Below are 19,265 nucleotides of genomic sequence, written 5' to 3'. Positions count from 1 at the left end.
TCCTTCTGCCATTGACCTGACGGAATCTTGACTTCATCCAAAGCCGGACTATCCGGTTTTTTAATCATTGATGACGTTCCTGTAATTTATAGCCATTCTCATAGTTTCAAGGTTTTTTTTGCAAAATTCTCATGTTTTTGGTTGGTCTAGCTCTTTTTCAGTGTTAAAATGTTTTCGAAATATCAATTATATTTGTTTTTATTCCAGGTGGGATAATCAAATTCATGGTACTTCTGAAGCATTTTGGATTTGGGTAGAAGACCCGGAAACAAATCAAATGTACTACCACGAGTATTTTATTTTAACTGAGAAACAAGTGATTAAACGGGAATCGGAAACTGTTGTTTTTACAATTCCAATTTCTGAGCCTCTGCCATCTCAATACTATATAAAAGCAATTAATGATAGATGGCTTGGCTCCGAGTGCATCTTTTCTTTGTCATTTGAGCACCTGATTTTGCCGGAAAGAGATCCACTTTATACAAGTAAGTTTTAAGTCTAATTGGTATGTTGTTTTTTTTCTCTTTTTTTTTTTTACTTTTTCGAGCTAGTATTCAATTCAGCTCAATATATTGCCGTCTCTACGTATGCTTTTCTAATACTATTAACAACTCAATGTAGCAGTAAACCGCTTGAGGCCAACGCAGCTATGTAGGCTAATTATCGGTCTCAATCCATTAAAGCTCTTTAGGCCAATATATTGCTTTCTTTGTGTGTGCACTTCCACTACTATTAACTTTTCAATGCAGCACTAAACCGCTTGAGGCCAACGCAGCTATGTAGGCTAATTATCGGTCTCAATCTATTTAAAGCTCTTTAGGCCAATATATTGCTGTCTTTGTGTTTGCACTTCTACTACTATTAACAACTCAATGCAGCACTAAACCGCTTAAGGCCAACATAGCTATATAGGCTATTTATCTGTCTCAATCCATTTAAAGCCCTTTAGGCCAATATATTGCTGTCTTTGCGTGTGCACTTCCACTACTATTAACAACTCAATGCAGCACTAAACCGCTTGAGGCCAACGCAGCTATGCAGGCTAATTATCGGTCTCAGTCTATTTAAAGCTCTTTAATTCCTCCCAAGAAGTTCTAATTTTCTCTAAATCCTTGCTTAAGACTTCTCCAACTTCTTTTGGGGACGACTAGTTTTCGTTTTGCCCTAGATGCCCTAGATCCAGAAAGATTTTATATATATAGAAAACAACAAGGAGACAGGTTTCAGGTTTTCATAGGTCTTTCAGGAGACTGGAAAACCTAATGTCAGAAGTAATACTTTGGTTGTGAATCTAAATGATGCATAAAAATACGGTTCTTATTTTATAAATACGTGATTACAGAATATATAAAATCCTACAACTTCCTTACTCGGGATTCCTGATCTTTCAGAGTAACACCACTAACCCCTCCCCAAGGTCAGGATTTGGGTCTTGGTGACTCCTGGACTCAAACCCACGTCTTGCAAAAATTTATTATTATCATTAAAACCATACACAAGGGAATTAAAGATGCCACAACTGAGTTTAAGCTATAATCCTTGCATTCACATGGTGAGTACCACATGTTGTTAGCAATTTCAAATAGGGAGGGATATTTTACCTCCAAATTTGGCAGCCAAAAATAGAGATTTTTCGCCATCAAAAAACTGACTCGCTACAATTTTAAAAACTATGTTGACCTATTAAAAACATAAAGGCATTTTCACGTGGGTATTTTCTTGGAATGATCTAAGATAGGCTATAGTAAAAGACTAGTTTGTACCAATGAATTTTATCCAAAAAATAGCTAAGCTAGCACTGACATTTTGCAACTTTTACATTTACAGTTAAGAGAAAAAAGTAAGAGATTTAGAAAATATGTGAAAAATTTATTAGATTTAAATAAACAAACAGGGCATGTCTTATGGTAATGATTCTTTGTGCGAAATTAAATGTTTTTGGTTTTGCAGCTATTGAACTAATTCCACAAAATTTTCACCGATGAAGACTGTGCGCGAAGATTGCGATATTTTATTAGGCTATTCGGGTTGTTATTGTAATCAGTTATATTTATTCTAATTTATTTATTTTAATATCAATTATTAACGAAAATCTTAATGTAAATTTATTCACTCTAAATGCCATAGCATGAAATGGAGGAAGGATAATCAAACAAATCCATAAAAAAATAACGGTATTTTTAGCTCATCTTTAATTGTGGTCCTTTCAAGCAATTCTTGCGCATCAACTGTATAGGCTACACATTCAAAAGTGTAAAAATTTATGCTAAATGCAATATTTTAAAAATATACATGGTCAATTTTTTGGGTAAATCTGTTTCATTTACTGAAGGAATATTTTGTTTTTGCGAGTTATCGAATGAATCACCTTAAAGGCTCGCTAAAATATATTTTGGTTTTATTAGAGCAGAACGACACTTCAACCTTTAGAGAGTTTGTGGGGTGGCAACTCTGCTCTTATTTGTGGTGATTATTGCTCGTTCAAATTTTGACTTGATCATTGATTAAAATAAGTTTTGAAATATCATTCATATTAATATATTTTGTTGTTTATTTTTGCTTAGTTATTCATTTTAGTTTTGGTTTGTTTTAGGTTTCACTTATTCATTTCCAAGCACTTTTTGTTCGTTTTGAGCTTAAATATTATTTGACTGCATCTCTGCTATATAACTTTAATTTTCTTTAAAAACTTTTTTTTAAACGTTTTGTAAATTAATATAAAGCAACAAGACTGGTATTTTTAGTACATTTTTTCTGTATGAACGCATCAGGCAATCTTGGCCCTTTCAGCTGCTTGCATGCTTACTCTCGTTATTTTCATTCGGTTTTATGCCTGCCATACTCAAGGTTTTTATTCGTCGCTTGATCAGCAAGTATGACCTCATATATAGCTAATGTTGAACTAAAAATGCCGCTCCACCTTTATTAAGGTTGCACTTTATCTGTAAACCTGTTCAGCTATTAAAAGCCGGTTTAAATGATTTTATTTTAATGGAACGGTTCGTAATATTATAAGAATCTAACTTTCTTTAGGTTAGCTCGTATTGAAGTAAAAAAAAAAGAAAAGAAAAAAGAAATTCAAGAAAATATACCCCTTTTTAACACATTCAGTATGAACTTGCTTTCCTAACATTAGTTTTAAAAATAACCTTCCGAGCTTAAAAAGTAAAACGATAAAGTTGTATGTATATTCTGACTAGAATCGTCATTTTAAGTTACCTTAATAGAATAGTGTCTTAAAAAACGTTAAATCGTGATTTCACTTTTCTATGGTTCAATTGCAGACGTAACTTTTCTTCTTGTAACTTTACTAGCTGGAATGAAAATCGTATGGGTAGGAAATTTGAGGCGTAAAAAATGGCTCATTTATGGCTTCTACTATTGATCATAGAAGCCGTCTCCTAGTGGGTCTGTACCCTCTGTCATTCAGAGTCTTGAATGAGGCTTTGGAAACCCTCCATTTCCAATCTTGTGAGCTTATCATTATAGGTGACTTACGCATTAATTGGCGTGGCTAGTGGTCACCCCCTCTTTTGATTTTCTTACAAACTATGCTCCCTTTTGGAACAGTGCATTCCGACTAGCGTAACTGACACTACTACTTCTTTGCTTGATAATATTCTTTCATAGCTGACCTTGATGTAAAATTCTACATTGATGAGTGTTGCCTGAGACCATTATCCTACTTTTTTCAGGTATAAGTTTTCTGATTCCTTGCCTTGAAATAGCCAAAAGTTGGATATTCTTTAAGTTACAACGAGTTCGTTCTTATTAGGTCACGGTTGGTGGGTCATTCGTCGACTATCTTTGAAATTGAATCTGACTTAGATATTCTATATAATTCGTTTGATGATTTGTTGAAAAAGTTATCTTGAATGTATTTGATGTGTAAGAATCAGATTTGAATATACGAAATCAGAATAAAAAAAAAATAGCGCCATTAAATCTGATGACTCCTGGAAATCTTAAAAGCTGGAGTAAGAAATTATAATCTTCTGAAGGCTGACACGCCCTCTAAATCTTCTCCGCGTGATTCTCAACTTTAACTTTTCAAAGTTTATGGAAGAGTTTATTATTCGCTTTGCTTGAAGTGTAAATCTCCATTTTATTATAGAAAACTCTCTGAGTGCGGCAAATATATTAGGAAAGAATAGCAAGTAGTCAATTCGTGTTATCTGGACATATTCTCTTCCTCCTTCTATCCCTTCACGTGTTGACTGTGAAATCATTCTTCAATTGGTGACCCTATCTGTATTTCTACTATGCTTGTCATGTTCGTTCTTTCTGGTATTGTGTCTACCTGAGTCAGACTTGCCAGCCTTTCTTTTGAAAATACAGTCTTTTCAAGTGGTGTAAAGCATGCTCCTGTCGTTATTCTATTTAAAGGTTGATCATGGAAGGATCCTGCAAATTATTGTCCCATATATCTTTTATCAGTGTTTTGAAAAAGCTGTGTTTTCTCGATGTTGGATTTTCTTAATTCTAAAGATTTTTTTTTATGGCTCTCTGTTTGGTTTTAGGACAAGACACTCAACTGAGCATGCATGTGCAACTGTCTTGAATTATTTATATTCAGCTAGTGACTGTGTTCCGACACTTGCTGCTTTTTTTCTCGATGTCTGTTCGAAAAGCTTTCGACTCATAAACACACAAAATTCTTCGTTGGAAATTATTCCATATTGGTATAAGAAGGACTGTTTATTCTTGGTTTCTTTCATATTTATGTGATCTGCTCTTTTATAAACCTTCTGAATCAGAATTTGATGTTCAGCAAGGATCGACCATCGACCGACACTCTTTAGTCTATATAAATGACTAATTCAACAAACTGATTAAAAATTCAAAACCTACGATGTGGTGTCATCTTTGTCAACCAGTTGCTGATACTAACTGTAAGAAGAGTTCGTCTTCTACGGATGCACTTGATGCTTTTGCTGGTTACAATAGTCTTGACGTAGCCAGTGGAACTGACTCCGATCTTTGTTCAAACATCGTAGCCATTTTTGAAAGAGTTACCCAGTGGTCTTGTGGAAATTGTCACAAAATGTCGGGAAGTCCTATTTAAATGTTGGGAAGTCATGTTTATTCATTTTCTTAGAGTTCAGAGGCTTTTCCTGGCTTAAGTGAAATGCACATAAGTGGTTCTCCAAGCATGCCTAAGGATCGCTACGTTTGATATCTAGGCACGTTTGCTGAAAGTCTGTCGTTTATATAAAATAAAAAGTCTCCAAAAATCATGGAATTCTTTTGAATTTAAGGACGGTTTATGTTTTTGAATCTACAGCTTTGAACATACCAAGTGAAAGAAAATTGTTTTTTTTTTTGTGCTTTCTTTTATTTAATTAAAAAAAATTTATTAATGACGACCAGAATTCTAGAAAAATCCTATTTATATGCCATTAGAAAACGTTTCTTGCTTTTGACAAATATTCATATGTGCATGCGACCTGTGTATTTGGGCTTAAGGAGAAAAGGCTCTCTTAGCTAAACTACAACTTTGGTGTGACAGATTCTGTTAGTTTTGAAATAATGTTAGAAACTGTTAGAAAATGAAATAGAAGATGAAGGGATTAGTTTACGAAACACCCAATGGTAAAAGAAAGCCATTCATTTTAAAATAAAATAAGGTTTTTCTTCAACTAGTCAAAGTTTTTCTACTTGTCTGTTTTGAACTGAATATAACTTTCCTCTCTTCATATTAGACTATGTTTAAATGGGTATTATGTGAAGTTAATTGATGCCTACATAGATGAATAATTGTATATTTTTAGTAGGAGATTTTGTCCATGTAGTGACTCTACAATAAACAAACAGGGTAACTTTTCTTTGACATTTGCTCAGGCACATTTGCTTATGTAGGGTATTTACTTTTCGGGCTCTCATGTAGATTCTTCCCACCAAAAATTGAGTGTCAAATATAAGGAATATTGAAATATGATACAGCTCAAACATAAAAATAATAATTTTTTATTGTTTATAAAAGGTACAAAATTAAAACATTGTTTAAATTTTTGCCGTCTCAGGGATAAGAACTTAGCAGCTTAGTTACCGAAAATGTATACAGTTATTTTGTTTATAATTATTTAGTTGATTGTTTAACTTTTAGAGGGTTTAGAGAGAAGGAGAATCCGCTTTTAACTTCTCAAGGTTTTTCAACGCTTTTATTCTGAATTTTTTGTTTAACTTCGAATTCATTCTATTCTTTAATTTTAGATTTGCTCGACTTGAAGCCGTTATCTGTTCAAGCCTTGGGCAATTCCATGTATGAAATGCTATACCCGTTCACGCACTTCAATCCTATACAAACACAGCTGTTCGATAATCTGTACCACACAGATGGCAATGTTCTCCTAGGCGCACCAACTGGCTCTGGTAAAACTACTGTAGCCGAAATAGCTATTTTCAGGGTATTCAATGTATATCCTAGCTCTAAAGTAAGTAGGTTGTTATACCCATAAATGCCAGGCATAACTAAAAGAAATCACAAATTCTTTTAAATGGTGTAAGGTGATGAATTATTCTCCTGGTTATTGCAAAAGTTGAGTTTATTGAATCATTGAATTGCCCTTGTATCAATATGATTTACAAAAAAGAAAACGGACGAAATATGATACAAAACACATTAGCCTATGTTTTTCACAAAAACTTATCTGTACAAGCTCAGGAGATCTGCTCACAAAACTAGTTTTTTTTTTCTCGATCAGTCAGACCAGTTTATCCTAGGATCGATATAATGGATCCTAATGATTCCATTCGTATTCAGCTACCCTCCCCAAAAATAATTTCTTTGTGTAGACCTGGGTTTATGGAGGGGAATATCCGTCAGATCAGATATAAAATTTATGTTCATCTCATTGATATAATAAAATCAATAAGTACGGTCTTTTGAGGTAAGATGGTATTAAACCAAAGGTTGGTAGAAAGATGCCGGTGAAAAGGTAATAAAGCAAGTAGATAAATGAACTATAAAAAATGATGAACTATATATATATATATATATATATATATATATATATATATATATATATATATATATATATATATATATATATATATATATATATATCGAAACTTATTGGGGAAATCGCAACGATCCGAAGTCTTGTTTAAGTATGCAAATGGAAAATTTTAATCGTCGTGTTTTTCTGTGTAAATCTTTTTTATTAAACAAAAATAGACCTTCGGTTTTTTTCTTGAAAAATTAAATATAAATATTGTAGTTATAAGATGTTGCTCGAGTTCTTTTGTTTAATGGTTCCGATTTATGCAATTTTGCCAGTCGGTAAACACCTTTCAGATTGTTAGCATCACTTTGCTCAAGGTATTAATCCAAGATTGAAAATGAAAAGTGAAAAAAAAATGTCCATGAAAGTTTTGAGTCTGTTAAGATAAAGCTGAAAGTTTATAGGGTTTGTAGTTTTCTGTTTATCTGTTTGCTCAAGAAATTAGTCCGAGAACACATTGAAGATGGAAAAAATAATAAGTGAACAAAATTGTCCATGAAGGCTCTGAGATGCGGGAATTTAGGATAGTTAAAAGAGCTTGGTAGGGTGTTAAAATAGAGGTGACATTTAGAGGTTTTATAGTTTTCTGTTTATCTTTTTGGTCAAGAAATTAGTTCGAGAGCCGATTAAAGATGGAAAAAATAATAAGTGAACAAAGGAATTTAGGATAGTTAAAAGAGCAGAGTAGGGTGTTAAAATAGAGATAAAATTTCAGAGTGTTTATAGTTTTTTGTTTATTTGTCTGGTCAAGAAATTAGTCCGAGAGTCGATTGACGATGGGAAAATAATAAGTGAACAAAATTGTCCATGAAGGTTATGAGATGTGGAAATTTAGGATAGGTAAAAAAACAGGGTAGGATGTTAATATAGAGATAAAATTCTAGAGGTTTTATAGTGTTCTGTTTATCTGTTTGGTCAAAAAATTAGTTCGAGAGCCGATTAAAGATTGGAAAATAACAAGTAAACAAAAATTGACGATGAAGTTTATGAAATGTTGGAATTTCAGATATTTAAAGAGCAGGGTAGTGTGTTAACATGGAGAAAAAAGTTTATAGGGTTTGTAGTCTTTTGTTTATTTATTTGTTCAAGAAATTAGTACGAGAGCAGATCGAAAATGGGTAAATAATAAGTTAAAAAGGTTGTCCAAGAAGGCTACGGGATGTGGGGATTTTGGATAGTTAAAAGAGCAGGGCAGTGTGTTGAAATAGAGGTTAATTTAGAGGTTGATTTTTTAGTTTTTCTGTTTATCTCTCTGCTCAAGGCATTTCTCCAAGAGCAGATCGAAGATTGGAAAATAATAAGTAAACAAAAATTAACGATAAAGGTAATGAGATGTGGATATTTCGGATACTTAAAGAGCAGGGTAGTGTGTTAGAATGGAGATAAAATATTTATAGTTTTTATGGTTTTTTGTTTATCTGTTTTTCCGAAAAATTAGTCCGAGAGCAGATCAAAAATAGGAAAATAATAAGTAAACAAAAACTGTCAATGATGGTTGAGATGTGTGGGAAATTAGGGTAGCTAAAGAAGCAGAGTAGTGTGTTAAAATAGAGATAAAAGTTTAGAGATATATAGTTTTTTTGTTTGTCTCTTTGCTCAAGGCATTAGTCTAAGAGCAGATCGAAGACTGGAAAATAATACGTAAACAAAAATAATCGATAAAGGTTTTGAGATGTGGGAATTTTGGATACTTAAAGAGCAGGGTAGTTTATTAAAATGAAGATGAAAGTTAATAGTTTTTGTAGTTTTTTGTTTATCTATTTGTTCAGGAAATTAGTCCGAGAGTAGATCGAAAATGGAAAAATTATAAGTGAACCAAAATTGTCCATGAAGGGTATGAGAAGCGCAAGTTTTGGATAGTTAAAAGAGCAGAATGGTATGTTAAAATAGAGAAAAAGTTTTAGAGATCTTAAAGTTTTCCTGTTTATCTGGCATTGGTCCGAGAGCAGATCGAAAATTAGAAAATTAGAAGTGAACAAAAATTTTCCTTAAATGTCTTAAAAACCGGTAAAAATCGGATAGTTAGAAGGGAAGGGTTAAAAGGAATTTAAAATTTTACATAGTCTATTGTTTTTCTCGTTATCTGGCTATTCAAGGCATTGGTCCCAGAACAGATCGAAGATTGGAAAATTAGAAGTGAACAAAAGTTCTCCTTAAGTGTCTTAAAAACCGGTAATATCTTTCAGTTAGAAGGGCAAGAGTTTAAGTGAATATAAAATTTTACGTGGTCTATAGTTTTTCTGGCTATCCGGCCATTAAAGGCACTGGTCCGAGAGCAGATCGAAGATTAGAAAAAATCTGACACCTACTGTTTCGGCTTTTTTTTCTTATTTTTCTTTTTTTTTTTTCTTTTTTTTTTTTTATTTTAGCTCCACACTTAACAAAAACTAAATGCTTTATGCTTGTATATTTGCTCAATGTTAGTTATATTACTCCACTCAAGGCGTTGGTCTGAAAGTTTATTTAAAATTAAAATATAAGTCTTGAACAGAAATTGTCCCTGGAAGTCATAAACAAACGGGTATTTTGGGACAATTAGAAGGTTGGTTTGATTTTTTTAAAGAGGAAGAGATGTCCATAGGTAATGTTGTTACTTTTTCTGGGGAGATGGTGAGTTGTTTTGTATTACCAAAATATATCGTTTTTTGCTAGCTTAGTTGTGTATTCAAAAACAATTAGACGGTGATGGATTCTTTCAGGTTGTTTACATCGCTCCACTCAAAGCTTTGGGCCGAGAGCGGATTGAAGATTGGAAAGTAAGACTTGAAAAAAAATTGTCCAAAAAGGTTGTTGAATTGACTGGAGACGTTACTCCTGATGCTCGGGCGATCGCATCAGCTGATGTTATTGTAACAACGCCAGAAAAATGGGATGGCGTCTCGAGATCATCGCAAACTAGAGGTTTTGTCAAGGAAGTTGCTTTGATCATAATTGACGATATTCATCTGCTTGGAGAAGATAGAGGACCGGTTTTAGAGGTTTGTCTCTTTTAGGATTATAAGAGGAAATAGCTATGAAAAGCAAGAGAGCAAAAAAAGTAAGATTGATCTTACTGAAAAGTATGAAAAGTAAGAGAACAAAAAAAGTAATTATTGATGAGATGCATCTTATTGGAGAAGATAGGAGACCTGTCTTGAGGTATTTCTCTGTTAGAAAAGATCTAACCGCCAGTTCCAACTTATGGACCAAAAAGAATAACACACTGCTGAACAAGCTGAGTTACTTTCATCACAAATGCGTATTTATGTGTACAGCTAAACACAATGGTATCCATATGCAGTGCAATAGTGCTGCCTAAGTAAAGAGCGATGTAGGCTCAATATATTACTTTTTTTTTTTTTGGTCTGTTTGTTTGTTTTTATACCAGGGCTCTTAGTATAGAAGGACCTGTCGTAGAAACTTTGAAAAGGGCTCATTCGATTGGAAATTGAGAAGGCTAGTGTCCTTTTTAATAGTCGAAAGTGATTGCAGGGCAAACAGCCCCCCCTCCCGCGCCCATAATTTCCTCAAACTTCCATTCAAAATTTTGAGATAGCTATTTTGGTTAGCGTGGTTGAAAGTTTCGGAAATTATGTCTTTGAGGATGACAACCCCCCTCCACAGCCCTCAGGGCGAGGGTAGTAAGCTATGCCCTGGGGGCGTATAAAGTTTTAATAGCAATGGCGGTTCTATAAACTTCAGAAGGGACTCATTAGATAGGACTGATAATCAAAAGTTCTAGTGCCTTTTTTAAGAGTCAGTGATCGGAGGGCAGCTACCCCCCTTTCGCCCGTTTTTTACTCTAAACCAGGGTACTTCATATAGAAGGATTTGTTGTAGAAACTTCAAAAGAGGCTCATTCTACTGGAAATGCAACACCTAGTGTCCTTTTAGTAGTTTAATGTGATTGGAGGGTACCCCCCTCCCCTTACGCCCATCATTTCCCCAAATACTTCCAATCAAAATTTTGAGATAGCCACTTTGTTCTGCGTAATCGAAAGGATTTGTAATTATGTCTTTGAAGATGACAACACAGGATAAGGATTGTAAATAATGCCCGAGGGCATCTAAGGTTTTTATAGAAAGGGTGGTTGTATAAACTTCAGAGGGGCTCACTGGAATGAAAATCAGAAGTTGTTGCGCCCTTTTCAAGCGTCAAAGTGATCGGACGGCATATACCCCCTATTTCCCCATTTCGGTATATTTTCACCGAATGCATCCGACAGAAATTTTGAGATGGCTATTTGTTCAAAACAGTCCAAAAATCGCATAACAAAAGCTTTGGGGTTGATACAACCCCCCCCCCCAAGAGTCTGGGAGCAAGGGTTGTAAGTTATACCTCGGGGGCATATAAGCTTTTTTTGGAAGGGGGTTGTGTGAACTATAGTGCAGGCTCATTTTACTGGAAATTTAAAGTTCTAGCTCCCTTCAAAAAGTCAAAAGTAATGGAGAACAACTAGCCCCCCACCCATCCCTGACACCCTCTTTTCCTCAACCGCATCCAATCAAAATTTTGAGAAAGCCATTTTGTTCAAAATATCCCAAAGAGTATATAACATTGCCTTCAAGGTGGACACAGCCCTCCAGAGTCCAGGGGCAATGGTGGTAAGTTATGCCTGGGCATACAAGGTTTTTATGGAACGGATGGTCGTATGAGTTACGGATCATATGGGGCTCATCTGATTGGAAGTTGGAAGATCTAGTGCCCTTTTAAGAGTCAAAAGTGAATGGAGGGCAACCAGCCCATTCATTCATTATTAATCAGCATTTCATTCATTATTTATGTATAGTATTTGTTATTGAGTAAAGTACGCATGTTTGAAGTTTATTTTCCAGAATGATGAAAGGAATTTAGGTGAGCCTTTCAGAGAATGTTGAGGGGAGTGTTGAGCTAAATCGAAACACGTAGTGTGGATATGGAATGTCAAAAGGGCGTAACTCATGAATGGCTGGGTATATTAATTTGGAACTTTCAGGAAGTGACAAAGAAAATGATCAAAAAGGGAATATTGGAGTGCTACTACCGCTACTGCAACTATCACTATTGCTACCACACTACTCCATTTACAGTGTTTGGGAAAATTTGATCTAAATCGAAAGACGCTATGTGCATGCGTATTGTCAAAAAAGTATATCTCAGGAATTGATTTGGTTATTAAGCTGAAAATTTCAGAGAATGCTTAAAAGGGGAAATCAACTGACAGAAAGGTAATATTTGCACGCTACTATAATACTTCTATCACTGCTACATTTACTACTACCACCACTTCAACTTCTACCTCTATTACAGCTACTAGTAGTAAAGGCAATATGTTAATACTGTTGCTGCCACTAATACTACCGCTATTACTTTTAATACTACTGCCATACTACAAAGACTACTACTGTGACTACTATTATAAGTATGCATAAGGATATGAAGGTGAAATTTTCAAGGATATTTTTCTTGGGGTTGGGGGGGGGGGTTCTGAACATCATCGCAAAACCCCGTCTGTGTGCAGGTTGTCAAAAGGATGTTACAAGAATATCTTAGGAACAGTTTTGTGTGTGAAGTTGAAACTAACAGGGCTTTTTGTGGAGGATGTTGAATTAACAAAAAGGAAATATTTGTATCCTATTGCTGCTGTGCTAGCTAAGACTATTTAGGTGAAGCTTTCTAGGAATATTTAGGCAGAGTTGAACTAAATCAAAAAGTGTTAGTGCCATTTCTTAGAGTTAAAAGCGATTGGAGGGCAAGCAGGCCTCCTCCCAAGCCCGTTGATTTTCAAAACACAGCCAGTCAAAATTTTTAGACAGTCATTTTATTCAGCATAGTAGAACATTTCAGTAACTATGTCTCTAGGGATGTTGCGTATGTCAACCCCCACAATTATACTATCGGCTCATTATGCTTTAAAACTAAATCAAAGGCCACTGTGTGTATGGCTGCCAGTAAAACACCTCAGTAGTATATCGAGAACGATTAGGGGTAATAAGTTGCAACTTTTGGGGATACTACTGTTACCACTTTTTAAATAAATCAAAAAAGTATAAATTTATCCAAGTTGTCAAAGAGCATAGAAATAGTTTTATGGGAATGACATGTTTTATTTTTCAGGTCAACTTCAGCATAAAACACCGTACTCAAGTAATTGAGTAGAAAACACCATCAATAAATAAATGAAACCCAACAAAACAGAAATTACAATGATTAACCGATTGAAACTCAAAGAGAGCAAACATTAACATGAATAATGATGACAGTCTCAATGCATTCTCAAGACCAGAACATAATTTGCAGTTTACTAAAAAAAAAAAAAAAAGACCATGGATTGTCAGTGTAATATACGTATACTGATGTTTATTCTTTAAAATTATAAATAATAAAAAAAATACTGAAAGTAAGGAGTGAAATTATAACTTCATACAGAAATTAAAACTTCGGAATAGAAATTACTTCGTATATGAATGGGGCTGCCTCCTCATCAACGCCCCGCTCTTTAAGCTAAAGTTTGACTTTCTCTTAACTCTACTTTTTAAAACAGTAAAAAAATTTAGCGTAAAGAGTGGGGCATTGATGAAGAGGCAGCCCCTTTCATATACGAAATAATTTCTGTTCGTTTTAAGTTTTAATTTCGCTCCTTACTGTCAGTTAAAAAAACTTGTTTTTTTAATATTTAATTTCTAAACGTTTTTGAATCAATGCATGTTTTGATTTTGGCTCTCCACAGATGAATAATTAAAACGAAATTTGGATATTTGTTTTTTTTTTGGCTAAATAGCTTCCTCATAGTTTTGATCGAATGATTTTGAGAAAAAAGGAGCGGAGGAGGAGGCTTAGTTGCCCTCCGATTTTCGGCTACTTAAAAAGGCAACTAGAACTTTCAATTTTTTACCAATGTTTTTATTAGTAAAAGATATACGTAACTTACAAATTAGCTTACGTAACGAATTTCTGTATTCTCATGTATTTATTACCTATATGGGGGGGGGGCAGTACCTCGCTCTTTACACTAAAGCTTAAATATTGTCCCAATTGACCCAATCGTCAGTACCTCGCTCTTTACGCTAAAGCTTCAATATTGTCCCAATTTCTTAAGAATGACCCCTGAAACACAAAAGTCTTAGAATAAATAGTTTAAATTACTAAAAAACACTTTAGCGTAAAGAGCGAGGTATTAGGAGGAGGTGAGCCCCTCATATTGGTAATAATTTCTGTTCGTTTTAAGTTTTAATGCTGCTTCTTACTTTCAGTTGAAAAAACTTTTTCATATCTATTTTTTTTTTTTTTTTAATGATGCTAGAAAATCCTGCGCTCCGTTCATGAAAATTTTCTTCCCTCATGAAATAATTTATCCATGGAAAGTTCCCCCCAACATATCCCCCTCTTCTCAACCCCTCCCCCCAACCACAAAATCCCCCTGAAAACGTCTGTACACCTCCCAATCACCATTACTATATGTAAGCACTGGTCGAAGTTTGTAAGATATAGCCCCTCCCACGGGGACTGTGGGGGAGTAAGTCGTTCCCAAAGACATGGTTATAAGGTTTTTTGACTACACTGAATAAAATGGCTATCTCAGAATTTTTGTCCGGTGACTTTGGGAAAATAGTTAGCGTGGGAGGGGGCCTAGGTGCCCTTCAATTTTTTGGTCACTTAAAAAGGGTACTAGAACTTTTTTTTTGTTAGAATGGTTCCTCTTGCAAGATTCTAGGACCACTGGATCGATACGATCACCCCTGGAAAAAAAAAATAATAAAAAAAAATAACACGCATCCGTGATCTGCCTTCTGGCAAAAAATATAAAATTCCACATTTTTGTAGAGAGGAGCTTGAAACTTCTACAATAGAATTCTCTGATACGCTGAATCTGATAGTGTGATTTTTGTTAAGATTCTATGACTTTTAGGGGTTGTTTCCCCCTATTTTCTAAAATAGGGTAAATTTTCTCTGCCTCGTAACTTTTGATGGGGAAAACTAAACTTGGTGAAACTTATATATTTAAAATCAGCATTACAATGTGGAAATTAAAAAAGTAGAAAAATAACATGTTAAAAAATGGATATCTTTGTTGTTTTACACCCCCCCCTCCATAGAAGTTATACTCTTCACTTTTTTTATAAGGGTGAATGCTGCTTAGCTGGGCCAAATTGACTTTCATTGGAGAAAGGCGATACTTAAGTTAAACTAAACAATGTTTATTAGGCTAGACTAAAAATATATATATATATATATATATATATATATATATATATATATATATATATATATATATATATATATATATATATTATATATATATATTATATATATATAATATATATATATATATATATATATATATATATTATATATATATATATATATTATATATATATATATATATATATATATATATATATATATATATATATATATATATATATATATTAATATATATATATTATATATATATATATATATATATATATATATATATATATATATATATATATATATATATATATATAATATATATATATATATATATATATATATATATATATATATATATATATATATATATTTTTAGTGGCTAGAAGGGCACAAACAGTTGATGATGGGTGGAAGTTTTTCGAAGTAATGAGGTTTTTGTGTCCTTTGCAAATGAACAGAGACTTTAAAGTCAAGATTTTAGTTACGTTTGGGCATAAAAGTTAGACTCCAGCAATGGTGTCGTTTGGCAGGACTTATCGACCCTAAAACAACTAGAAAGGGACCATTTAGAAGGAATGTCCAGAACAAAAAAGGGTCGTTAACTTGGCATTATGTGTTTCTCTTTCTCTCAGAAGATTAGGTATGACTGTAATGCTGGACTGGGACATTAAGAAAGGTAGTTTTAATAGACCTTGGTTTAACCTCGCTAGATCTTCTCTAGGTAGGTATGGTTGACTTTGTGATGGGTCAGGTAAGGGGGAATTTCTCTTTCTGCTTAAGTTGTTTAGGATGCTTCTCCTCTTGATAGGGGGCACTAGGAGAGTCTAATTGTGGACTAAATAATAAATTTATCTAAGGGTTTGTAGAGCAGTATAACCCTATCTAAGGATTATTTCAACAGGGTATGTCTATTGGGGCGCAGTTTTCGTCCGTGTATGAGTTGCAAACTTTGCATTTAAGCGGGTCAAATTTGACTCATAATTTCCTCTCTATACATAATAATTTTCATCTTGCTATGGCTAATGCACCAAGGAGAAGTCACTTATAAGTCAAAGATCAGTATTCAGACCTTGATCTAAATCGTAAGTGCACTTTGAAAGGTGTTGACAGGATGAATGCTGAGAGAGACCTCATGCATCCGCATAATTTGGCTTATAAATATATTTCTTAAATATTCAGGTATTTAGATAAAAACGAAGAGAAATATAAATAAATAATATTTTTATGTATCAAAGAAAGAGCGAATAAACTTAGAGACTATAAAAATTGCCAAGAATTAGGAGAGGATTATCCCATACTTCCACCAACCCACATGAAAGGAAACTGGTATATAACAAGCCCAGAGGACAAGCCATACCTTATTACGCGTGAATAGGAGGAGAGGGTAGTTGGCTGCCTAATCCAAGGTAATTTTTATCTGTATTAAGGCTCGTGCGTTTGTTTCTTTTGCAAAAAAAACTAATTGAAAATAATTTAATATAAATAACTTAAAGCTTTTGCAAATTTATTGCCCCTTAGAATCTTGGAATAACTGGTTATTTCACTGAAGGATCAGGTATTAAATACGTTAAAATTTCATTTAAGTAAAACCAAGTTACTTTGACTTTTATTTTAATAGCACTTGGACTACTTCCTAGAGCACTATGTCTAATGTAACACAAATGTTCAAAAAGATTTTACAAGAAAATATTTAAGTTTCAAACAGTTCCTGGTAACGAACTGTAGTAAGGACCCGGCTCAATAGTAACCGAAACTCTAAAAAACAAATTTTGATACCAATAGTTTTGATACATCAAAAGAATCAAATTTTAATGGTGATTTTAAATATATAAGTTTCATCAAGTTTAGTCTTACCCATCAAAAGTTACAAGCCTGAGAAAATTTGTGTTAGTTCAGAAAATGGAGGGAAATATCCCCTAATAGTCAGAATCTTAACAAAATCACACAATCAGATTCAGCGTATCCGACAACCCTACTGTAGAAGTTTCAAGCTCCTATTTGCAAAAAAATGGAGTTCTCGGTTTTAAAAATTTCAGCAGTCAAAAAACATAATAACTATGTCCTTGGGGACGACTTAATCCCTCACAGTCCCCGGGGGAGTGGCTGCAAGTTACAAACTTAGACCATTGTTTACAGATAGTAATGGCTATCGGGAAGTGTACAGAGGTTTTTTGGGGGACTTTTTTGAGTTGGTGTGGGGACGGGTGGGGGGAGGCGGTTACATTGGAGAATCTTTCCATGGATGAATTTATCATGAGGGAAGAGAATATCCTTGATGAGGGCGCCGGATTTTCTTGTATTATTTAAAAAAAAAGGAGAAAAGAAACAAAAAGTTTCAACTGGAAGTGAGGAGCAGCATTAAAAATTAAAACGAACAGAAAATATCAGGCATAATTAAATAAAAAAAAAGAAATTAAATTAAAAAAAAACAATTTTTTTTGACTGCAATTAAGGAGTGACATTAAAACTTAAAACGAACAGAAATTATTCCGTATATGAAAGGGTTGTCTCCTAAACACCTCGCTCTTTACGCTAAAGCTTTTTTTATTGTTTTAAAAAGTAGAGTTGTGAGAAAGTCAAACTTTAGCGTAAAGAGTGAGATTTTAATGCTGCTCCTTGCTTGCAATTAAAAAAACTTGTATTTTTATTTAACATAATAAAGAAAGACGGTGCGAATACACTTTCGTTTGACATTGCTAAAATAGTTATCATATTTACTAGGTTAATAATAAGAGCCAAAACATATATTTATTTGATTTTGTTTTGCTAATATAATATACCTGTAATTTCAAAGTACATTTAAGGAGACAATTTTTTAAATGAAAATTTACGTTGCCAGATAGAATTTAAAAAAAAGAAGTTCTCTGATGGAAGTAAAGAGTGAAGATCAAACTTAAAACGAATAAGAATCATAACTTAGCAGTTTATGCAACATATCCCTGCAAAATTGGCTAAATAAAAAGAGTAAATAAAAATCCTCCTTACTACAGTTCGTTTCCACGAACTGTTTGAAGCTTTTATCCCCTAAATTTCTAGTATTCTGAAAAATTAGCACTTTACTGAAAACACGATTAGAAGTAGACTATTCTGTATTAAGTATCCTGCAGAAAATACAAGACTAATTTATAAGGGTCCCAACAGTCTTTCATTGGCCATGAAATCAGTAGAGAAAGAGAGAGACTTTTGTTTTAAAAACGACTTTCACACCACATGGCGTCGAATTAGACCTTCACGTTAGGTATTACAGTTAGGTATTAAAAAAAAGGAAAATACACAGACGCGGACACACAGTGTCAGAAAGAATCTTGTCAGATTAAAAAGATAGATCATCAACTAAAAACTGAGTCAGTACAACAAATTCACTGATTAACAATGTTTACAAATGCAGAAACAAAACTCTTCCTGTATCTCTAGTGGAATGGTGGGAGAGGTTGAAGGATAGGGACATTCTTGGAGTTGGGTATTTGAGGTCGGAATTTTAAAGGTTGAAAGGGCGGATGGAATTAATCTCCGAAATGGGGGTCTGTCATGGCTTTATTGCTAAACCGGGTACACAGGTTCTTCTCTCTGATAGGGTAGTGAGCTGGAAATGCTTAAGAAGCAAATGATGTAGGAATTTAGCTTGGGCATATATAATTCTTAATGCTCGCTTCTGGACTGACTCCTGCAAATTTTTGTTCAAATTATTTTTTTCTGTTAATAGATACCGTTTCTGAGTCAGCTACGAAAGGCAATTTTTCTTATTATGCAGTTTCTTTAAAAACGCTATTTTAAATATCGTTTACTGTAAGCCGTGGCTCACTGCTTACTAGGCTAGAGCTATGACTGAAACCATAATGTTTTTCAAAAATCAAGTTTGGTTTTTTGCCACATTCATGTGGGTTGTCTGTACTGAACATTCTCAAGTTGAATAGTAAAGAGATATCTTAAGGTGTTAAATTATTCTTTACTAGGTTATTGTCTCCCGTAAGAATTTCATTGCTGCCCAGGAAGAAAGGAAGGACACAGGAAGAACGCTTCGTATAATTGGTTTATCTACTCCGATTGCGAACGCACGAGATTTGGCCGATTGGTTGATAGTACAAGTAGAACTGTGCTACAACTTT

General features: G+C 33.9%; 1 protein-coding gene across 1 annotated transcript in view; it reads left to right on the top strand.

The window, feature by feature from the left end:
* The window catches only part of LOC136036161 (E3 ubiquitin-protein ligase UHRF1-like), a 178,392-nt gene that overhangs the window by 47,247 nt on the left and 111,880 nt on the right, over window positions 1–19,265 (top strand). The window lies entirely within an intron of this gene.

Source organism: Artemia franciscana, chromosome 2, assembly GCF_032884065.1.
Source record: "Artemia franciscana chromosome 2, ASM3288406v1, whole genome shotgun sequence".
In the NCBI taxonomy this organism is placed as follows: domain Eukaryota; kingdom Metazoa; phylum Arthropoda; class Branchiopoda; order Anostraca; family Artemiidae; genus Artemia; species Artemia franciscana.
The sequence above is the reverse complement of the archived record's forward strand: the minus strand, read 5'-3'. Positions and strand labels throughout refer to the sequence as shown.